Consider the following 25,791-nt stretch of genomic DNA (forward strand, 5'->3'; position numbering starts at 1 on the left):
CAATGAACATAGGGTACATATATTTTTTTGGATTAATGTCTTGGGATTTTTTGGATAAATACCTAAGAGTGGGATTGCTGGGTCATAAGGTAGTTCCATTTCCAGAGTTTTGAGGTACCTCCATACTGATTTCCATAATGGCTGCACCAGTCTGCAGTCCCACCAGCAGTGTACTAGGGTTCCCTTTTCCCCACAGCCTCGCCAGCCCTGCCACATTTCTAAAATCGGTCCAACACAGTTCTTAGAAGTCTTCTTAGTCTATCTCAACACCCCCACGTTAACTTCAGTGTTCCATCAGTCTTTAAAGCCACAAAGTCTTTACTCATCACTTTTCTTTCTTTGTCTTTCCATTCCTGTCACAACATGCATATTTATTATCTGTATATTAGCTTCTCTCCCCCAGAAGTCCTGCTGAGTCCAGTGGGATAATTTAATGCAGCTCCTTCACATTTATAAATACATTCATAAAATATTTCAGCAATCACAAAATAAATGCACAAGGCACTCTTTGGAAAATGATAATTCTTATAACACTTCTGTAAAACGCTTAAGTTCATATGCATGTAGTTCTGGTACTCAGAGACAGATCCTCATTTCAGAGGGAAATGAAACATTTAACTCATGTCTCCAGGGTTGCATAGGTCCTTTTGTGAATCTGTCTTTGATTTGATGCCATAGAGAGCAAAGAAACCTGCCATTTCTTTCCTGAATTTTCCCCCCAGGCTTACTCTGTCTTTCTGTTTAAAAATGCATTTTATTCTCCCTACTATGGAAAAATGAGATATTTAAGTATACTTATTATTAAAGAACACACCTCCTTTTTGGAATGCATATATACATTCACAATCTATTAAATCTACTTACAAAAAAAGGGAAATAAAGGCCTGCTGGTGACTTGAAATGCATTAGATTTGTTAGTCGTCTCCTCAGGACTCCATCCCTCCTGCTTACCCTTGTGTTGTCCAGGGAGGTGTTGAAGAGCACACGCTTGGGCGTTCTGACTCTCTGAGTTTGAATTCCATCTCTAATTCCCACCAGCTGGGTGGCCTGTCCAAGTGACCTCTTTATGTCTCAGTTCTCCCATCTATCCAGTTAACGACAATAGCATTTTGGCCCTCACATGGGAGCCATGAGGTCCCCTATTTGGTCAACCTGAACTTCCACACACTGTAACAAGAGGAGTTGTTAGGTGCCTCCCCCCCCAAAAATATAGACTGAAACACAATTACTGTGGCAGAGAGTAGAAATCTGGGAGCCTACTGGGCCTGCATTGGTATAAGCAAGATGGGCTCCAAGGCCCTAGATATGGAGAGTAAGGGAAGTGGAGAAGCTGTCCAGTGTGTGGCTAGAGGAGCCTCTGTTAAAGGGGGTCTGCAAAGTGCTATGCGGAGGAAGGAATGGGGGTAGTGGAGACAAGACAGGACAATACAGGAAACAGAGAAATGGCCCAAGAGCAGAACTAAGCATGGGACTCTCCTCTCAAGTCAATAGGCTGCCCAGGAAGTGGAAATCAGGTGCCACTGCAACAGGCAGACAAACAGGAAGCTTAGGTTACCTTCTGAGAAGCTCAAAGCTGAGCTGGCAAAACATGATAGGTGAGAAGTTACTCAACTGGGTGAAACATGCCAAACAGGCACGATGGCTCGCCCCAGCTGATGAACCATAAAGTCCCTGGGGCATTGGACTAGAGCGCGGGTGATGAGGGAGGGGGAGCAGTCTGTCCTGGAACAAGAGGACTCATCTACAGGGCCCTACAAGTTTTACTGAGTATTTATCTTAGATGTTCCAGACTTAGGTTGCTTTTGGAATATGAGCTAATTCTTATTCTTGAAAACTCGTGGAAGAAATACCAAACAGCTTTGATTTTAGTAGTGGTTCTGTAAAAAAAGAAGAGCTTTAAATTATGAAGAAATATGAATTAAGTTATGTGATGTCATGATTTCATTTTAAATTCTTGGTATTTCTATCCACAGATTTACTGTTGATTTAGTAGCTTTATTGCTGGATAAATATTAATTCCCTGTATCTACTGTATATGTTACTACTTCTCAAGTTTTCAAATCATGAAATAATGGACATCAATAGTACTAGAGCTTTTTACTCCATAATGAATGAATGTATAGATATTAACTCTTTTCAGAGTGTGTGTCATGTCTAACAAAGCCTATGCACGTATCCAACTGGAGTGTTATTGTGAAATAGGAAACCATGCAAGTCAAATAATTCTGTTATTAAAAAATTCCAAAATATCTCTAAAATAATTCTTAACACATAAGGGTCAAGAGAATTGCCTGCATGATGTAATATTTATACTTCCGCAAAATACATGACAAATCTAACACATGCATTTTAAGTAATGCATAGATTTTAGTTAAATATTCATGGCAGTGTTTATGTAAATTTCAAATTAGTTGATCTTAGCTTTCATATAACCAATAATCAAAATAGTCACACATGCAATATGAACACAATTAAAATGTACAACACACAGAAAAATACCCATCCAAGCTGTTTTGTCCTCTAATATGCTTACTTTGTGTAATAAACAAAAACATAGTCTTAAAATTACAAAAATATCGTAATAATATCCACAACAATGCAGTCTGTATTAGTTAATGCCCACAACATTTATTGAATTAAGAGATTTATGGTTTTAGGAAACAGAGAAAACAAGTTAATTTTTTAAAACTACGTTGATATTAACATATGACTTCTCAATGGAGTGTTTTTATTAATCAGCCTTTCTTCACACTCAATACAAGTTTAAATAAGTATGTGTGAATACTTATTCAAATTTTTCTAACTCATGCTCTAAAAGGGCTAGCTTTATTGCTTATAAGTTAAGCTTCATTCAAACTGAGCTTATTTTTAAAAAATTAGCTGATGAATATACAAATTTAAAATCTGTCACAGATCAGTGTGCCCTACTGATTTATTGAAGGGATTTTGCTTGATTTATCTGCAAGTATTCATTTAATGGAGTTCCTGGACCCCTTGGGCTTTAGCTTCCTCAATTCTAAAATCAGGAGGCTGTCAAAGGAGCCTCCAAGGTCCAGCCCACCTTTAATTCTGGTTCCATGATTGTGCTGAGTGGCGCTTTTTAAATCTGGTGCTCAATTTTAATGCATTTTTCTGAAATATTATCCCTACTTTTTTTTGTTTTTTTTAAAAAGATTTTTATTGGGGAATTGGGGGACGGGAGCAGTGCTGGGGAATTGGGGAAGGGGAATAGACAAGTTGCTGTCGTTTTGTTCTTCAGTCTAGTTGTGGAGGACGTTGCTTCACTGGCCCAAGTTGGCACCATCATTGCACTCTTCTCAGGTGAGGCATATCGGTCACCAGCTTCTGGATGGCTGCTCACGCTGGCTGCTGGCCACACAAGGTAGCCCATAGCAACCCACTGCAGCAGGGGCTGCAGCCTCCGCAGTGGCTGGTGAATCTTGGCAGCCCAGCTCCAGGTAGAGATTTTGTTCAGCATCTTAGCTGTAGAGGGCAGTGTCACTGGCCCTCATATGTGGGATCCGAACCAGGGCCCTCTGGCATCCCAAGCCAGCTCTTAAACNCTGAAATGGAGAGAACACCCCAGTGGAGCAGCAGCTGATCTTTCTTGTCCTCAGTTCCAGCCTGTACCCAGTGATTCATGCTGGCATTCGATGGGGCCTTTTGCCAGCGCTGTTCCACTTGCTGGGGAGATAGGTACAAAAGACAAACATCCTTATCCTCAAGGATCTTACATTCCAGTGGGTAAGCCAGACAACAAATACGTTGTGTGAACAAGTAAACTATGTAGTATGTCCAAAACTAGTAAGTGTGATGAGAAAAACAAAGCAGGAAAGGGGAACAGAGAGTGTTGGGAGTGGGAGCAGGTGTCATATTCTCTTTGCCGAGTAGATTCAAAGGGGCAATGGGGAAAAAGACACCCTGATGACAAGGAACATGTGAAGGTGGTGGTGAACATTATACCAGGGGAAAGGAGGAAAGGGCATCGGGAACACCAGAGGTGCGCCAGGCTGACAGAGTTTTTGGTTTTTGTTTCTCCCCAGGCTGCTCTAAGAGCAAAGTTCACCTGGCAGTCACAGACGAAAACATTGCCCAGAGGCCTTCAGAGGCCGCTGAAGCTTGAAGAGGGCTCTTTATTTGTCAAAACAGGAACATTACTGTCTCTCCTGTTCACCTCTCAGGGTAGTTGTGAGAATCAAAGGAGAGACTGGCTATAAAGATGCTTTGAAAACAATGAAAGCTCTCCGTGTTGGCAATTCTCCACATTATTATTGCAGAATTGTGTTAGAACAAGTGAAGTGACTATTCCAGTATCCAAACACTATTAAGTGCATGCAGTATAAAGATGAGAGAGAGAGAGAGAGAGAGAGAGAGAGAGAGAGAGAGAGAGAGGTTAAATACAGGTGTGGCTTGTAAACATATATATCAAGCTGCTGGCTGACTCTGTCCAGGTGAAGTGACTTCCTTCCTCACCTGTAAGCCACTCCGGTGGGCCATCACAGCTTTGTTCTTCTGAAGTAATTTTGTTCTTTACCATTAGACTGCAAAAGCATATGCCCAATTCTAGGGTATTGACACACATATTGACTTTGCCCTAATAAGTAAATGTGTAAATTGAAAGGCAGGCTAATTACTCAGGCAATAGAAAATAACGATAATTGCCAAATGGAAAAGAGGAAACACTNATAAATATTCCAAAATTTATTTTATATTTTCCTATGGGTGGATATTTGTTTTTTTCTAAAAGGAATCCTGAAAACAAAAATACATGCAATTTGTCATCTTTAAAAATTTTTTGCTTTCCAATTTCTCACTTAAAGATTTAATTCCAGTGGAGACAATTTAGAAATCAACCAGGCAAAAAACAAAGTCTCTTCCAATCTATCACCTACAAAGTTAAATGAATATTAATACTCTCTTAACATTTTCACTATGGGGTTCTCTAAAGACACACACACACATTTATGAAAATGACATCCCGGTATACAGGGTACTTGTCAAGGGGTTCATAAATATTTTGACTCTTTCACATTTACTTTTTGTTCTAATTTCATCACAATGAATTAAGTAGGTATCTATTGAGGAAAGTTACAAAAATAATGTTTTATTTCCAAGTGCAGAAACACTAGGAACCTGGGCAATGCATTGCAGGCACAGCACAGCCCTTGTGGAGCGTGACTGCCATTGGCAGGTGGGCATAAGTTTAAGGATGGGCTGGGGCTGGCAAGCACATGAACACCTTATCTTATTGATCATGTGAACACCCTGGGCAAATATGACCAAGTCTGAACTTGTTCTTCGTGTTCCTACCAGTGGTTTTACCATGTATGTGTTAAGTCGGAATTACTTGAAAAAAGATGAATGTTCTTTTGCTTTTGTAGAAATAATTTGTGCAAAACTGGCATTCTTATTTGAGTGTTAAGTTTTTTTTTTTAATGGGGGAATGTGATGGAAGAGTTGGAGACCCTTGTAGAGAGCTTATTTGCTTTTGAACGGATTTCTATTTTTTTATTCTCGTAGGAGATGAGAGCAGTTGGGAGATGATGTTCATTTGATTAAACAAGATGTTGAAGGGATTTTGTTTTGGCACACAGAGCAGGGTTTCTCAACCTCCACACGACTGGCATATTGAGCCAGATAACTCTTTATTGTGGGGGCTGTCCTATGCACTGTAGGATGTTTACCAGCTGCTCTGGCCTCTTCCCATTGGATGCCAATAACACCTCACCCTCCCTCCCGCACTTTTAACAAATTTCTCCCCCAGTTGAGAAATGCTGCTGTAGAGAGTCATCTAAAACAGGGAGAATATAAAAGCTAGGGCTTTTATAAAATTTGGGTAAAACCCAGTAAGATCCTGTCCTTAATTATGCTCTTTGCTCTCAGTCTTTCAAATATCTCATCCATTGCCAATCTCATCAATTCTCACACTTATGGGAGTGACTCCCAAATATGCAGCTTCAGTACAGAATCTCAAATCCCAGTCCCATCTTTCCTGCTGCCTGCTGGGTATTTCTCTATGGATGAGCTATTATCCCTGTAGGAAATTGATAATGCCTTCTTCCTGATTTTCCAGTCCCAGTAAAGGGCCCACTATCCTATCAGTCATCTGGGATCAATACCTTGGTTACCTGGGACTCCCTCCCTCTCTGTTACCCTACATTCCTCCCTCATAATCATAGCTTTGCCTCTTCTTACAGTCTCCCTGAAATCAGGCCCACATCAGCTCACTAAAGGCCCACTCCAATCTTCTTGTACCCCAGTTTAACCCTACTAAAGAAGCCCCCTAATTATGTCACTCCCTTAGAAACATCCTTAATGGCTCTACTTATCCATCCTCAAATCTAAAGTCCCTCAGCCCATGTTNACTTATTATGGTGATCACTTTTTTAGATATATAAATGTTGAATAATTATGGTGTACCCCGAAACTAATATAATACTATATGTTAGCTATATTTTTAATAAAAACCTCTTTAAAAAGGAGTCATACTAGTAAAGTATAGTAAATAATTAAGGAGTGATGAACTTAGAGTATTTATTACCTTTGTTTTTAATGTAACTTATTTAATTTTAAGTTTATATAATTTAATTTTTAATATTGGCTATATTTAATGACCAGTTTGCAAAATTCCTGAAAATTCAATAGTTGGCTCTTACGAGCCAGCATGCACAGGCTTCAGCACAACACTGAGCGTAGTATAATGGTTAAAGGGCATGGCACACGGATTTGAAACTGGACTCAGCCACTTTCAGATATTACTAGTCATGTTACCTGATCTCTATACCTCAGTGTTCTCATCTCTATAATTATAGTACCTACTTCATAGAGTTGCTGCAAAGATAAAATGAGGGAATACTTGTATGATACTTAGCAGTGTCTAAAACAATAATTCATTCAACGTATTATTATAAATTGTTGCTACCACAATACATTGTTGATAAAATTACCCTGTTCATGCTGAAAAAAAAAGTGAAATTTTATTGATGAGAAAATATTTCTTATTTTGTGATCTACAAGGGGACAGTCAATTTTGCTTCCTAGATAGATGACAATCTACTACTAGAAAGTGAAAGGGGGAAAATGCCCTCAATATGATTGAAGCAATGTTTTATTAGCTGGACTGTAAAGCAGAAAGGGATTCTACACATTCTGGAGTACAGATGCAGTAACTTCAGGTATTAATTCTGATTAACTGAGTATCGGACTGAAGTTGAATATTGAGAGGGATTCTGAGGCTGCTTCTAGGCTTGGCAGGAAAGAGCACTTTAATGGATAAGCAATAGTCACTATGGTTAATAAATAGATGTGAATAAAACCATTATATGCATTTAACATCCTTGTTCTAGGTCTATGCCTACAACGTTCCTAGAAAATGTATGTTGTACCCTGCTTGCAAAGAAAAAAAAATATTTCTGAGTTTGGGGGCAGTATCACACATTTTAAATAGAGGTTGGCTAAAATATGGTCGTAACTTTATAAAAAAATTACATAATTTATGGTCAGAATTAGAGCAAGAAAACAAAACTGGCCAGTTCAGCAGTTCTTTGGGGGAGGGGCAGCTGGAAATGATATAAAGCAAATGGGACTTGGAATCAAAAGAAAAATCAACATTCCTGGCTATTTTTCCACATTCCATTTGAGAGCCATACAACAAAAATAGCGATGCTGGAATATTATTTGGGATATGTGTTAATGGAAGTTACACATGCCTTTTTAAGAAAAAAAATTATAGGCCTTGCTTTGGCTTTCCAAGCAGTATAACAATCCTATTTCCACATAAAAGGAGCAAAGCCTGCAGAGTCTTGCAGCAGAAAGCCAATTCTAAAATTTCCTTAAGTGAATAGGGTAGAATTTAATTGTCTTGCCTTTTTAACCATAAGCAGCTTATGGTCTGAGGGATGATTTTGTGTAGAACTTTTGACAGGTACCATACTATACAGAACCAGGTTTCTCAAGTTATAAAAATCAATTCCTAGATTCTCCAAGCATCTTCAGTGTATTCTCTTTAGAGTCTCTACTCAAAAAACAAAATCAGTTGTACTATTTAGGTACATACTTCAGAGTCAAATGAATACCCTTAATAGTCAATACTGAACCTCTTACAGGAATGGGAATAGGTATAACTTTTGAATAGTGCAGGTCTTGGCAAATGATCCTAATTTAAGGGTAGTTACTTTACAACCCATTTTTTTTTCTGCACTCAACTCCCATTTAATGTAATGTTCTCTTTTTTCTTTTTTTAAAAGCTTAAAAATACAGAAAGTATAAAGAATAATATAACAAACATTCATGGATTCAGCCCCTAAATTCACAAATGTTCACATTTTGTTTCTTATATATTCATTTGGTTTCATAAAAGGACTGCAAAACTACATGTTGCAGCATGAATGTATTTTGGAGACATTGTGTTGGGTGAGAAAGACCAGTCACAATACAGGTGTCCTGTGATTACACTTGTAGGAGGGACCTGGGACAGTCAAACTCTCAGAAAGAATGGTGGTGCCNTCAGCATCTTAGCTGTAGAGGGCAGTGTCACTGGCCCTCATATGTGGGATCCGAACCAGGGCCCTCTGGCATCCCAAGCCAGCTCTTAAACAATGTGCCACTCGGCCGGCCCTATCCCTACTTTTATACTGTACTTTTAGCTGCCTTTGTACTTGTACTGTAGCAACACGTTTGTTTCATAGTTTTAGAATTTAATTTTGATTATGTACACTCAAATAAATATCTGAATTTTGGGGTTTTAGCTATTTAAAATGAACATCGTATGATAATTTTTCTCATACAATTGAATCATTATTAAACAAGGATAAATTGCACCTTATTCTCACCATTTTTCAATTAGATATATTATAGCAAGTGGGATATATGTTTTCACCATTTTTAATAGTGCTGATAATATTAATAATAACAATCATTAATTGTAACATTTGAATGTGATTTTATTTTTAAGATGGAGTTGTCTAGCCTTTCTTGGTTGGAGAAGTAGGTAAATCTTCATTATGTCTACCCCAATATTTTACTCTGAAGCAATTCCTAAATGACATTGGCAATACATGCATTCTAGTAGCCTCTGGACAGTACCCCATACATATTTCTGAATTTCTCAGGCCAGTGAAACAATTGTACTGAGTCTTGTCTCTCATATGCAAGGCAGGTTTTAGGGGAACTGTCTCTCTACTCATTGCTGAGTGCAATGCTTAGTCCAGTTTCCTTTTCTATCTTGAGGAAGTCTCTTATGAAGAGATAACTCAGGCTATTTCTCTGATATCACTAAGACAATGGTCATGGAAGGACAATTAATAGAGAGGTAAAGTAATTCATCCATGGAAAGACAGGCCACATCTATAGGCAACCACATAGCTGGATCATAAAATGGCTCATCCCCCACTGGGATTCTCCTCCACAGCCAGTTCTGAGCTGTTTGGGAAACCACATTAACTGTTACATTAACCTACATGCATAATGTAGATCTCATAAAATTGGAACATATCAGTTATGTCCTTGGTCCCAAATGTTACTACTTGCTTTGTAATCTTGTACCACCCACCATTAATTTTCATATTACTTTCTTGTGGTGTACTGGGGCTATTCTTTCAGTTTACAGGCCTGTTGCATTCTCCCTCTTCTTACAAAGTTAATTATACTATTATTCCCTTAATTGCCAAGCAGAGTTGGTGACTTTTAAGGAATAATAAAATTAAGATAATTCTAAGATTTCTTTCCTTTTACTATCAAACATCCTAAAAAAACTTCTATATTCATTGAATCTGCTCTCTCACCACATGTTTCCTCCTCAATCCTTCATAGCATAGTTTGACCCTCACTACTCTTCTGCTCTCATGGAAGGCCACCAATTTCCTCTAAGTCACCAAATTTAGCATCTCTTTTCAGGTCCCAGATTAATTTGCAACAATAAAATTTTTGTCTGCCCTTTTCTTTCTGACACTTTTGCTTTCTGTGACGTCCTCAATACTCCAAGGTGTTCCTTTTATTTTTTTGCCATTCCCTCTTGGTGTGTTCTTCTCTCTAAATGAAAGTATTCCTTAAGGATCTGCCCTTTGTCTTCTGTTCTTAGGCCTTTCTTGCTTGGTAATTAATTCCAAGGCTCCAATTATCTTCTGTATGTGAATGACCTCTCCACTGAAAATTGCTCTTTTGAGTTCTAATGTTGAATGTCCTGCCAGTACGTTCAACTTAATATGGCCCTAGTATTGGATTGTCGGAAAAGTCATGATGCATTTTTGCAACAAAAAACATAGAAAAAATACGTCATGACTTTTCCAAAAACCCAATAAAACTCAAATCATCTCCCCTGTTCAGCCAGCTCTTTCTTTTGTGCTGCCTGGCTTGCTAATCATAGCATCATCTGTCACTTAGAGGCTCAGAATGAGATATCAGTTTTAACTTCTAAGTGCCTCTTGCACTGGTCTCATTCTTTTTATGCTCAGTGCCAGATAGTTCAACTCTCATCCTTATTGTATTCATCACTGCAAATTTACTGATCCATTTTAATGATTCATCCTCCTGAAGCTCAACTCTGATCATGCAACTACACTGCTCTAACATCTTCCATGGGTCTTCACTGCCTATTGAATCAAACTCAAGTTTCTAAGCCTAACTTTCAAGGCCATGATAGGTCCAGAGCCAATCTACAAAGTCTAACAATTAAGTTTGTGAACTCGTTGCGATGATGTTGTTAACCTTTTTTTTTTTTATCAGAGGGATTATTCATAATGAATTTGTACCAACTGGACAAACAGTTAACCAAGTTTACTATTTGGAAGTGCTGAAAAGGTGTATGAAAAAGTTAGACGACCTGAACTTGTCGCCAACAATTCATGGCTCTTGCATCACAACAATGCACCAGCTCACACGGCACTGTCTGTGAGGGGGTGTTTAGCCAGTAAACAAATACCTGTATTGGAACACCCCTCCTACTCACTTGATCTGGTCCCCCAATGACTTCTTTCTTTACCCGAAGATAAAGGAAATATTGAAAGGAAGACATTTTGATGACATTCAGGACATCAAGAATAATATGATGACAGCTCTGATGGCCATTCCAGAAAAAGAGTTCCAAAATTGCTTTGAAGGGTGGACTAGCCTCTGGAGTTGGGGCATAGCTTTCCAAGGGGAGTACTTTGAAGGTGACCAGAGTGATATTCAGCAATGAGGTATGTAGCACTTTTTCTAGGATGAGTTCATGAACTTAATTGTCCTTGTACTTTCCAGCCTTATTTCTCACCACTTCCCTTTAGCCAAAGTAAAGTACTCACAATTAGTCCTATGTTTCCTAAATCTTCCAACCTCTGCTAACTGCTTTGCTTCTGTCCTCTCTGCCTACAAAGCCCATATCCTGCACATCAGTGAAGATCTGCCTTGTCCATGTTTTCCCCTCATCTCTCCATAGAATTTTCTCTCTTTCTTAGGGCACTTATAAAAACTTGTGTTTACCCTTTTGCTATATTTTCTCATTTTGCTGTCTTCTGGGGATAAAAAGTGAGCTATTCACAATTCCCATCTTCCAGGATTGTGTTAGGTTCTGGGAATGTAAAGTTCCCATGAACATGTTGCCTACCTGAATCTATAAGCTCCCTGAGAACAACAAGCCTGTCTGATTCTTTTTTATGTCTTCCAAAACACCACACATGGAAACTCCATACATACATAATTAAAAATGGATGACCAAAAATTGAATCCCAAATTTCCCATGGTCCACTCCTTCAACCCATTTTGATGCACTCTTGATATTTGCTATTTTGTTTTCTAAATTCAGCTGACAAGATTCTATGTGAAGATCCATGCAAAATTATGCATATTATGCAAAATTGTTTCCTACTTAAAATTCTAAATAAGGGTTCTATGTTGTTTTAAAAGAAATGCATACCAAAACAGCCAAGGGAAAGTTACTCTTATTGCCACCGTGACCTGGATTGATAGTATCCCCAGTGCCTTTTTCAACTAACAAGATGAAAAAAGGAAAGACCGGGACTATACCTCCGTGCTTAGGTGTTCCACATGAGTAAACCTCTGGATTTAAATTTTAAAATTAATTTACCACAAAGGATTTGATAAGAAAACAAAGATGCTTGCAAATACCCTTGGTGGAAGAAAGCCACACAGAAATTAAAGAGTTCATTAACATGTTTCAGGAGTTGCAAAGGACGATACAATGCAAAAACACTCAACTCCCAGTGTCAGCTGCTGCTGTTTACATGAGTGCGCCAGCGTATTTTGTATTATGTAAGTAATCTTCACAGGGATCTGAGGTTGGTAATGATTTTATAACCTCTATTTTATAGATGAAGAAACAGGGGCAAAGAGAGTTTGAGTCATTTTCCTAAAGTGGCACAATTAGTAAGTAGCCGAGCGAGGATTTGGAGTCAGGCAGCCTGGGTGCAGTTTGAGGAGTGAACTGCTACATCACACTGTGGCAGAAGGGTGCAATGAAACAGCTAACTCATCCCATTCTCTGAGGGTCCACATTCCCCTCTTTCTAGGAGGCATGATAGCCCTGCCATCCTCCACTGGGAACCCGGCCCTTTTTCTGCTCCTTTTGCTGTACCATTGTTTGTCTTGCACCCCTGTCCTTTCCTTCCATTCTGTCCCTTGTCCCAAAGTGCTGTGCCCCCATGGCGCTGGGGCTGGCACTGTGCTGGGCTGTGCTCTTGCTCTGGAAGCAGCCCTGCCTGCCCTCTTTCCTGCTCTCATCTCGCCTGGCCCATCCATCATCTCTAGCTGATGGCAGCACAAACCTGGGCTCAGTACAGTCAGCAGCCCGAGATCATCCATCAATAGCCCAGTGACTGCTGCTAAATGCCTGGTCCAAGGGGTCCCACAAGGTAATTTAAATGCAAGCCTTCACTTTAAAAGGTGGTACACGAGGTGGGTGTGAGATAAAGCAATGTCTATTCATTGTGGGAAGTAGCAGAAGAGGCTCCTTTGGCTAAAGAGTTATTTCTCTATTCCCATAGGTGTCGCATGTTAACAGACCACTGAAATACTTCGTACAGTCATATCACTGGTACCCAGCAAGAAGCTGGACTTAAATGGCTTCAAAAATAACTGTTTCCCAGTTGGCTAACATATTCTCAGGGTGAGACCTTCACGCTGGGAGAATCCTGGGAACAAGCCCCTGAAAAGAAGGCTATTTTAAATGTTTTGTTTGGTTTAAATATATATTTCTCAGGCTGTTCACTTTAGTCACAGGTAACTGATAAAAAACAAATGCAATGAAGTGCAAAAATCAAGCAGATGAAACACCACAGTTCCTCACTGGTGAATAAATAGCATCTCTAGGTAAGGAATAAAACAGAAGAAAAGCAAAACAGAATGCTAGATTTCACCAGGAAAGCAATGACATTTAGAATGTTCCCCAAACAGGGTGTATTATATTGTAATACTACCTCATAAATAAATTCTCAATAGATTATAAATCACATAGGGAAATATGCACTTTAGTCCATTTAAATTAAAAATATATATATATATATTTCCAATTAAAAATGCCCTTCCCTTGACTCAGTAATTCTCATGACAGTAGGTACTGGGGTAAACCCTGGCTTGCTTATTTTAGAATTTGCTCTCACTTGTTCCTAAAACCTTTGTGATGTCTCCTAACAGTTAAGAAGGCAGCCTGGACACACTTACTGTGCTGCTGCCTGTGGCTTCTCAGTAGGTCTAGCCTTTGAAGCCAGTTCAATCAGCTTAGCTCCGTTCTACACAGAGCTAATACGCCTCTCTGCCTCCACTCCTGACCAGCATTGATATTCCTTTCACAAAGTGGCTCTTTAGCTCACTGCCATCTATTTTTATCATGACAGTTCCAAGTTACTCTGTGTACACAGTTTTAGCAGTCAGTCCACAGCAGAGCACACAGGGGTTTTGCCATTAAATGAATTCTGACACCAAATGTTTTCAGCATAGTGTAAACGTGATTCCCGGTGGGCTCTCTGTTCAATGTGATTACATTCAATAAACACGATTTCAGTACCTACTATGGGTTAAGTGTTGGATGATGCATTGGAGGAGGAGTGGGCCTCCCAGTCTTAGGAATGGGTTTCAGAGATGAGTGGGCCTTGGAACTCAGCATCCACTGGCTCATAATCTGGTGGGGCAGAAAGAACCATCCTTAAATAACTCCAATACACGCCGCCCATGAGACTTGCTGTTGCTGCTACAGAGCTCTGGGGGTGCAGAAGATTAACCCTGAGAGGAACCTGTCTTGAGAAAACTGCTAGTGGAATAGTGCTCTTTTTTAGTAGAAAGGAGATGCTTACATATATCACTTATAGTATATTTACCCACAAACACAGGAAAAATAAATTGCCTTTTCCTAAGAGAGGAAAAGATAGAGCCTGACTAGCTGATAATATTCAAATGAGACTTCATGACAGTCTCTAGAATTGGGAATTTATTAGACTCCGTTGGATTCAAGAAGCATGCCTAAGTAAAAGATTCTTCTGGGAAGAGGAGGAAAGAAAAAAGTCTTCCTCCACAATCCTTACAGAAGTATGCTGACTGTCACCAGAATTTTCCTTTGCCTCAAACAACACAGGGAATTATTATGGAAATTCAGGGCCAACTGTGGTAGCTTATTTTGCACACAGGCTCCGACCCTGGCAACTCCCCATTCCCCTACGTTTTGAAGCCACCTGGCGAGGTCTGTGCTCGAGCAAAGCCACATGCGATGATGCCATGCCTGAGCTCTAGGCAAGAAGACATTTTCCTGCCCTTGTGTAAACACATGGGAACGAACCTCATCAGTTTATAAAAGTGAATACTCTGTACCAAGGAGAACCAGACACAAGGTATTCTTAGCACCCCCAGGTTAGCCAGCATAAAAATGTTACCATGTTGTTTTAGAAAATACATTAAAAAATACTAACCCTTCATAGTTGGAGCTGTGGAAAATAATAACTCTATATGTCAGAATGAAAAACACATGTTTATGTTTCAGATATTTTTTCCCTGTCTTCATTCTTAACCCCAAAGTAATGACTAAGCATGCCCAAAGAGGCACTTTATTTTTATAGCCAGGCTTACAGAAAGCCAAAATGGCACCTGAATGACTTTTCCCCTCTAATTGCTTACAGTCATAATTTTTAGCACTAACATTATAGTAGCTGGGACTGTTTTCAATAGCAAACACTTCCGTTTTCATTTTCAAACACGGCAGAAGAAACAGAAAGGTGCCCTGCAGAGCTGGAGGGTAAGAAAGTTTGATACTCTCACTACTCCTATGATGGGAAAGGAAAAAAAGATTTCTACGCTGGTCCGGTACCAGAAACCCTGGTTCTCTGTTCCCCAGAGGAAAGCTATTCCCAGCATACCAGAATATCATAGTGCATGCATTCTGTGCAATCAAATGGCATATCAACTCCACTGTCTAGCTCCATGGACCGTGTGTTTTTCACCTCCTACTACTTTGAGAAGGATTCCTTTACTCAACAGGTCAAAGGATATTATTGGAAACAGGGATAGTTTCCTAGAGTGAGTGGCCGAGTTTACCGAAGAATTCAGGAAGCTAACTAAAGTAGCATGCATACATGATATGACATTTCTGTTAAGGGTCATTTAGCTGTAGGAGCTCAAAAGGAAAGATTTGCTATTTCAGACATAGGGAAATGGCGAATGCGTTCAGGGGAGTCACAGTTATGCGCTGGGAACTTATTTAACTGGAACACTGTTTAATGACATGTTAGCTTGAGCCTAAAGTGTAGTAAACATTTACTGCCCATAGTATGTAATGAAGCAGTGGGGTAATGCCTTTTATCAGAGGCTGTTTCCTAATCATTCAGGGCCCATTAACAGTCACAACAGAGGCAAACAGAAACTGTGACATGTGCCTCTAAAAATACTGCTTATTGGCAACTGCTCTCTGGAAGAGGTATTTTGTGTTCATTGGAACCATTAGTGTGTGAGTGAAATTTTCCAGCAGTTCACAAAAATACCCGGACCACATCAAGGGCACATCTGTGAACTTCAGAAAAAAGTGAAAACAAGGGGAAGCATTAGAAAGCAGCATATCTCTGTTATCAGGGCAGATTGACTGCCAGTAAACACTCCTTTGTCTTGACATTATTAGAAGTAAATAATAAGGAAGTGTTCTGTGTGCAAATTCCCATCAAATGTGGTCAGCATCCAGACCACATAGATTATTATTTTTACATGTGTTCTTCTGTGTGCAAGGTTTTGCCTAGTCAATACGGATGTGAATCAAAAAAATGTGGTGTCGCTTTTACAGTCATTTTCATTCACTACCTGGCTTGGGAAAGGCTTCTCTGTCAGTTCTGAGGCACAAGGCATAAAAATAATGAATAAAAAGGACCTTTTGTTTTTCCAGCTTTAAATTGATTTATTTTAAATAGATACAGTGGGTCACCAAGATGACTAAAATGAAAGCCACGTGCAAGAATGAAACTAGACTGCTATCTGTCTGTATCAAAATTAACTCAAAATGGATCAAAGACTTAAATATAAGACCTGAAACAATAAGCCGCATAGAAGAAAACATAGGTACTAAAGTTATGGACCTTGGGTTCAAAGAGGATTTTATGAATTTGAATTCAAAGGCAAGGGAAGTAAAAGCAAAAACAAATGAATGGGACTATATCAAACTAAAATGCTTCTGCACAGCAAAAGAAAACATCGACAAACACAGAAGAAAACAACCGAATGGGAGAAGATATCTGCAAACAATGCCTCCGATAAAAGGCTAGTATCCAAAATATATAAGAAACTCATACAACTCAACAACAAAAAACTAAAATCCAATTAAAAAATGGGCAGAGGACCTGAATAGACATTTCTCCAAAGAGGGCATACAAATGGCCAGGAGACACATGAAAAGATGCTCAACATCACTAATCATCAGAGAAATGCAAATAAAAACCAAAATGAGATATCACCTCACACAAGTTAGAATGGCTATCACCAACAAGACAAATAATAAGTGTTGGAGAGGATGTGGAGAAAAAGGAACCCTCATACACTGTTGGTGGGAATGCAGATTGGTGCAGCCACTATGGAAGGCAGTGTGAAGGTTCCTCAAAAAATTAAGAATAGAATTACCATATGACCCAGCAATCCCCCTCTTGGGTATCTACCCCCAAAATCTGAAAACATTTATCCATAAAGATATATGTGTTCCATGTTCATTGCAGCTTTATTTACAGTGGTTAAGACATGGAAACAACCAAAGTGTCCTTTGATAGATGATTGGATAAAGAAGATGTGGTATATATACACAATGGAATACAATTCCGCCATCAGAAAAGATGAAACAGTGCCATTTGCAACAACATGGATGAATCTTGAGATTATTATGCTAAGCAAAATAAGTCAGACATATAAAGTCGAGAACCATATGATTTCACTGATATGTGGGATATAAAACTGAAAACAACAAAGGAACAAGGCAAACAAAGAAACAAAAACTCACAGACACACACAATAGTTTAGTGGTTACCAGAGGGTAAGCGGGGAGGGAGGTGGTAGATGAGGGTAAAATGGATCAAATATATGGTGATAAAAGGGGAACTGAGTCTGGGTGGTGAACACACAACGTGATATATAGATGATGTATTGCAGAATTATACACCTGAAACCTATGTAACTTTACTAACAATTGTCACCCCCAATAAACTTTAATTTAAAAAACATATGACTAACACAATAAATAGGAATAAAGGTTTGGGTAATCAAAAGGTAACATGGCTTTGGTGATGGTTACACCTCACTCAGTGAAATGGAGGCTTAAGATATGTTTTTTGATTTGGTTGATGTAGGTGCCTGAACTGAATATTTGAGATCAAACAAAAAGAAATCAGTTCAGTTGCTGCTTCTTTATGTTGCATCTCTCTGCTTTTCCCACTTCCAATGGTAACTGGTCTTCCTGTTTCCTGTCTTAACTATGCATTCAGTTGTTTGAAATAGAAAATTCAAAATGATACTTAACATCTTCCTTAGACACTCCTAAGAATCTCTTAAATCAGCCCACTTCTCTCCCTTTCCTTTGCCACTAGCCCGGATAAGGCCACCATTGACACTTTCCTCCAATTTCTGTCTCCAGTCAACTCTTCCTAATGCTGCCAGAAGAAGGATCTTTGTGAAAGAAGCATTTGATCACATCTATCTCCTGCTAACTCTTCTTTTGGCAACTCTCAGAATAAAGTCCAGTGGTTTGCAAGCTCTAGTGAGCCCCACTATTCAATTGCCTGAGCCCCATTGTTCAATAGATTTGGGGTGCTTCCTAGACATCTATTTGACAAGTTCCTTCAGGTGGCTGTGATGTATTCCAAACTTTGAGAACCAGTGATTTTGCTCAAAATTAATCAGGATAGAAGATAATGAGTACAGAAATAATTCCAAAGTACAAAAGATGTTGACTTTAGACGATAATTTAAGCAATAACTTATAATTTGATAGATTTTTACCTTCCTTTGAGAGAAAAGGTGACTATTGTATAAATCAATTATATCTTTGAGACATCTATTTTTGTTATACACATAGTAAATACTAAATAAACATGATGAGGTAAAAATAAAAATTTATTGAGTACTTGCTATGAACCAAGTCCTATGGTATGAATATTATATGTATTAGCAAGAGGTAGCTGGTACTTGAGCCCAGATATTCTGATATCAAAACCTGCATTGTTTGAACACTATTGTTGGCTGATTTAAATAATCCAACTGTAGGATTTCCTGACATCAAAAATAAACAAACACACAAATAAATAAATAATTGGAATAAAGCTCTTTGCTACAGAGACTGAGAGAATTCTCACTGACACATCTCTAGGCAAATAAGACACACCTGTAATAAATAATGAGGAGACAAAGGCCACTTATAGTACTGAATGCTTATTATGGATGTAAAAGAGGTTTTCAAGCCATAAACCATCTACAGCTTTTATTCCCATACAATTGAAAAATAAAACTAAAAATAACATATAAAATTAAAAAGAAGAAAATTATTAATTCTCAAAAAGATAAGGTAACTGAAATGAAGAGAATACTTATTGCTGATCACTTGAAAAGAAAAAAACAAAACAAAAAAGATAAGGTAAGGAGTTAAAGACAGTTCAGCAAAAGCCCTAAGGACCAAAACTTGAACAGAAAAAAAAAAAAGCAAATAAAGTAAGGCAATAAGCATAGACTAATAATGCTTAGGTTTCAAGAGGTCATCTTGAGAAGGCCCATATGAGAAATAAAATTTGGTCTAAAAATTCCAAGATGCCGAGATGTTTGGCCAACGTATTTATAACTAGGAATTAAATGTCATACTGGGACATAAATCTCATACTGTTGAGAAATAACTATATGTATGTATGTATGTATTTATAATCAACTGTATGGGAAATAAATTCCATGTTGTTGATTTGGCCTATAGTTTATTACGGGGTTCCCACTCCTATTTTATCAAGCCAGTCCCAGTTTTGCTCTTGCACTATACACCACTGGGCTGGAGCCTGCAAAGTCTTCCTCCAAGCTCACCTGAAGCATTGAAGGGGCAACAGTAGCATGTGCAAAACAATTTAACAGCTATGGATAAACATAAGAGCAAAAAGAAGCATGCTCACTCCTGCTCTTTACGGACTCTTAGAAAAGCCATGCACGCATTAAGAGGAAATAAACAAACAAGAACAAACAGGATAAAAGATAGCTATTTTTCATTAATCTGTACTAAATTCTTTTAGATTCTGAGTACTTATATCTGTGAAGATAATGATATAATTCACTGATGATAATCAGTGGTACCTGGCAATTAAGTGCTTCTTTTAACACTGCCTTTTCCATATTTAAAATTATGTCATTCAGAAAGGTCACACCAGATAAATTTCACATTACCAAAGAGCTCTTATATAAATTCTTTTTTAAAATTCACATTTATGCTAGTACTTGAAAACCTACCCCTCACCTGCAGCATAGATGGATTTTGTAATTAAGTCTTCAGTAAAGGAGTAGTATAAGTTATAAATTGCTACAACCCTTTGGCAAATCAATTTTATAAAATGTGTGGAGATAGCTTTATGAACCAGTAATTCCACCTTTAGAAATCTATCCCAGGGAAATAATCTGAGATACACACACACACACACACACACACACACACACAATGGTTTTAGTACAAAGGTGTCCATCACTGTAGAATTTGTAATAGTGAAAAATTGAAAATAAACAAAATGATAATCAATAGGGAAATTCCACATGATGGATCATTACCAAGCCAGTAAAATAAGTTTTGTGAAGAACTTTCAAGAAAACAGATAAATGATTATGTTGCACAGTTAAGTAAATGGTCTAAGCATATATATTCTAAAAAGATCGGAAGGAAATACAGCAACATATTAGAAACAGTGCTCTCAAATAGTGGAATTATTTGAAAACGTTGTTCTTTCTATTTTTTTTTTAGCTTTCTAATTTAGCCCAATAAATGTATATTATATTTACAACCAGTAAGATAGGGATCAAACATTTTTAAGGGCATTATTTAGATGGCGACTAACCCTTTCCTTACGAGGTGCAGGTTTTGTCACCTTTCACATTTTTGCTTGTCTTATTACTTGTGCCAACTGGCTCTATCCATATTGTTGGGAATGATGCATCTATCCCCTTTTATGGTTATGAACATAGTTAAGAAATTAGCACTATTTGGCAAGGATCTCAATCAATACCAAATAAAAGAGAATATATTCTTGCAAGCTTCAGTTTCTGTCTAGGCACATGGGACTTGTTTAGCATCATGAAAGGCAAAAAATGAGAACTATGACAGACTACTGAAGAAATAGATAAAGTCAGAGACCAAGAAGTTTCTGAGCTCCACTTCTACCCTGCCTCTTTCTTCAGTCTTTATCACCAATTGCCTCTCAGCAGATTTTAGGTACCAGGAAAAAGTAATGTATACTATGAAATATCTCAAAAATCCAGAACAGTGAAATGTAAGTTCATAAAAATATGACTTAAAAATGCTTGTCCTTATATTCAAGATTCTAAGTTTTATAATACGCTATGCTATGCTTTACTCCTCTCCTAAAATGCATCTTATAGCTACTAAAGTTATCAAGGGAAGATTATCAGGCTTGTATTTCTCACAAACAAAAGTATTATTTATAAGAATAAAGAAAAATCTTTCCTAAGGAATTTCTGGAAAACCACTTTGGAAAAATAAAAAAAAATGAGAGAGATTGTGGAATTAAGCATATAGTCAAAGTATCAATTAAGTAGATTCTTTGATGACAAGTAGGACCAATACACCCCAGTGACCACAGTCTGTGAACATATTAGGAATATGTTTTCTTTTAGTAAGTATATAAGACATTTAAAGTATTAACACAATATAGCCAAGGCTCCAGAATTGTTTGGGGGAAATCTGGTATGAGACTAATTTATAGGACAGATCTAATGCGTATAAGGATATCCTGGTTTGGACAAAACTCTTAGAAAAGCCTATGAGAGTTAAGATCCTTGGAGAAATGTATATGCTTGGCAATTCCTATACCAAACTTAGGGGGCCATGGCTCTTAGGACTCAGCAAGTAGGCAGTGTGGTGGCTGTTTCCCCATTAAGTGTGTTCCTGGCCCAGATTTTATCTTGAGTCCATTGGATAAAATTATTTGTATTTGCAAAATTAAAATGTTGAGAATGAACCTATACATGTTGATATTCCACACTCTCTCCACTCTCCAAATGGAATTTTTTTTTAAACAGGGGGATCAATGGGAGTATAACAATAGGAACAAAGGTTATGTCCAAGACAAATATTGACTGTGGTTGGCCTAAAACTGGACCCTGTGGTCGTCTCAAGAATCAGGTCAGGTACTGCTGTTAGAGACCAGAACAAATGTCCTGGTACCATCTCTTAAAACAGCTCCCTGATTATCTCTAGAAACTTTAATACTGGTGTAGCCCTGGGATTGATTGACAGTGGGAGAATCATAAGGAAATAAGATTATTGACTATAATACAATGATCATGTTATAATTCCTTAAGTTCAACACAGATATGCATGTATATATGAGGAAAGAGTTTACAAGGAGAAGTGAGTTTTATGAGACTGAGCTGTAATAAGACCAGAATGCAGCGTAATTGATGGGGCTGCAGTTGGAGTAGGGGTTAGAAGCATGGGTTCTGGCCTCTGCTTTATTTTTAACTAGCTGTACAACATGAGCGCTTGGACCCTAAGAAGATTCCTCTATATGGATCCCAAGGCTCTTTCTAAACTAAACGCTTTAATTCAGAAATACACAAAGAGCCCATTTTTAGAAATATGTCTTATTTTTTACCTTTGCTACCATAATGAGACTATGGCTAACACAAATAGAATTCTTTGTAAGTTAAAGCAATGATAGGAGGTCAAGTTCTCCTTTCCCTCCATGAAGGACAAGAAATGAGTTGGAGGTTAATTTCATCAGCAGATAAGGTAAAGATTGTTTACTTTATTGTATAAAATGCTTGAGTAATTAAAATCACTACCACTGTTTTGCTGCATAAAGGATGAGAGGTTAAATAAAACTTTGTTAAGAAATGTGTGGCTTTACTCCTTGAAACCCAAACTGTAACTTGGGGGACTATGGCATGAGGGTGGGAACTAAAGATAGGCTTTCTCTTATAATTATTTATTAGTCTGATTATTAAGATTATGTGATCTAAAGTGCTCAATGACAGGTGCTGATAATCAAACTAAACAGTTCCCACCCTACGTCCTGTTTTAGTCTGAATTATTCTGAATGGCCCTAAAATGCAATGAGTAGGACATTTTGACACAATAAAGATAATAAAATTAGAAATATATGTTTTCACAGTAGGCTTGTTACTTCTTCAGCATCATCTGGAGGGCCACACAAAGAGGTTTTTGTTATACTATCTGAGAGAATTTTATGAAGTTGCTGTGGGAAGTGAACGGAGGGCATGAAAAGCTCTTGGGCCAGGCTGTAGCACCTGGGATATGCTCACTGAAGGCTAGTGATCATTTTCATTCAAGAACAGGACTCTGGGACAATCCCAGAGCTAAGGACTATTATGCCAATAACCAGTTTCAGTGCTTTCCGCATATCCATTTCACATTGTAATTCTGGAGCCTGTATATTTGTTCTCAAGGAAAATGTTATCAGATTGGGCTGTAGAGAATACAGATACTGGTTTCTTCACGAGCTTAAATGGGATGTACAACTTAGTTAAATTCACAAGCATATTCTCTTATGCATATAATTTTAAGTTAATAAAGTTACTTGATGGGTTGAGGGAGAGCTGGTCAAGTAGAATAGGACACCTGAAGCCATGTGTGGTGGCTAGTTTTGTGTGGTAACTTTGCTAAACTATAGTGCTCAATTATCAATCAAACACTAATCTACGTGTTACTGTGAAGGTATTTTGTAGATGTGTTTTCACATCTACAATTAGTTGGCTTGCAGTAAAGGAGATTACCTTGATAACATGGGTGACCCTCATCCAATCAGTTGAAAGGCTGAAAGAGCAAAAGGGAGGTTTCCCTGAGGAAGAAGAAATTCTAGCTCAAGACTGCAGCATCAGCTCCTGGCCATTTTCAGCCTACCTATTTGTCCTACAAATTTAGACTTGCCAGTTCCCACAATTGTGTAAGCCAATTCCTTTAAATAATCCCTCTCTCTCTCTCTCTCTCTCTCTCTCTCTCTCTCTCTCTCTCTCTGTTTCACTCACTCTCTCTCAACATCCTATCCTAATATCTTACTGGTTCTGTTTCTCTGGAGAACCCTGACTAATATGTCATGCTCTTCCACTTATATAAACAACTGTTTGTAAACTTAAAAACATATCCCACTATATCTACATGTCAACATATAAATATGGAGTAGAAGGACTTTCATTAAGTATACACACAGCGGTGCCTATTTGGGAAAATGGAATTGAAAATAGGAGATAAAGTGAACAAATACAATTTAAAAGTTAAATATTGTATAAAAAGAAAGGCAGTCTTTGGACTAATGATGTCAATGTTCCATGAACTCAGGCTTGAAGAATCCCATTCTGTGCCCCCACCTGAGAATATTCATATTTATCAATTACATTATGTATTATAATGTGTCTTAGTGAAACCTCATGCCTAAAACTGAAATGTCAGCTTAAAAGATAGTTTCAAAAATATTGAATGATTACATCAAAAAAATATTGGCATAAGAGGCATCTGAACATACTTGTGAACTTTCAAATACATTCCACCAATACGAATGATATTCATCTTTTAAGACCTAGCTCAGTTCCCACAATAGCCATGCTCTGTTTTTGAATTATTAGAGCATTCAGTCTCCAAATCACTCATTGGGTATCATAGAATGCTTTATATTGTTAATTGTTATTTTAAGTACTTTATATCTTGCATTCCATCTAGGCTATAAATTCCTTAAGAAGATCAATGATTTTTATATTTATTTGCTTCCCCAAAGTGACTGGTTTAATGTCTTACGCATGATGACATTCTTATTTTAGGTACTCAAGAATTGATTAATGGTAACTAATCATGGTAACTAATACTTCTAATAAAGAATTAATGAGAGTTTAAAAAACTGTAAATAGGATCCTAATAACTTAATATGTTGACTTTTTCCTGCCAAAATACTAGACAAAATTTGATTTTTATTTTGTTTTTATTCACAGCATAGATCTGTTGTTGCTAATGAAATAAGTCATTATTCTATAAAAATCTAGTAAAATTTCTTAATATATAATATATCCTATTCACACAATTAAAACTCAGTTGAGCTAAATAATATCACTATAATAACCTATTAAACATATCATTAACTTAATTGGCTGAGCTCTGATAGCATATTGGTGTACTTGCCAATGTAACTATAACACACAATATTTACGCTTAAGATTTTATTAAATTAAAAAAATGACATAGTTCAAAGTCATTATGAGTTTTTATTTGATATGCTGTTCTGACTAACTAGAATAGTTAATACACAGTTGACACAGGTAAATTTAGGATTAAATACAAATTTAGTTTGTTCCATGAAGCTTTGCCGAGATTCTATGAAAAACGTTTCTGTTTCCCAAAAAGAAATCAGGATGGAAATGTGTTAACAAAACACAGAAAGGCAGTGAGTTCAGAGAAGGTGCAATATTACATATCTGCTCTGCTCTGTGTAGCTTATTTTCTTGTTTAAGCTGAGGGCTCATCTGCCTGAGAATAACCTCATTACATTCAACGAACAGATTCACCATTAGCTCTTCTTGCCCTTTAATTCTATTACAGTATCTATTTGCATTTCAGTTTTGACCTTTGGGAACTTTTCAACTAATATTTCCTGCAAAATTTAATATTACTGTCTTTAATATGACAAAGACATCTAATTATGTTTAAAACTTAAACCTTCATGATTCAGCAAAAATCAGTTTGATACTTTCCCCATCACTTTATAATTCTCATTTATGATGTAAATGCGTGTGGAATGAAGAGTCCAGCTAGGAGCACAAGACCCCATGCGCTAGGTTGTGCTTGTAGAGCTGGGGAATGTTCTGCATCACTTGACCCAAATCCTTCAAATCAGATCCCCTGTAATGACCAGGACAGCGCCATGGTCTGTGGCCTCAGACCCAGGGTCTTGCAGGCACTCCCAGAGGTCAGATTCCTGACCTTGCCTCCCTTATCACCTGCTCTAAGGAACTGAGATAGCCAGTTGCTGACACAAATGAGTTCCTTGGGCTCCCTGTGGTCCTGGCTTGCCTTGAAATATGACACCTACTTCACGTCATGTCAGGGTTGGGAGGATTTGTCCATTTGGAGTTCGTTTTGCATTCTTTT

Source organism: Hipposideros armiger, unplaced genomic scaffold, assembly GCF_001890085.2.
Source record: "Hipposideros armiger isolate ML-2016 unplaced genomic scaffold, ASM189008v1 scaffold_162, whole genome shotgun sequence".
Lineage (NCBI taxonomy): Eukaryota > Metazoa > Chordata > Mammalia > Chiroptera > Hipposideridae > Hipposideros > Hipposideros armiger.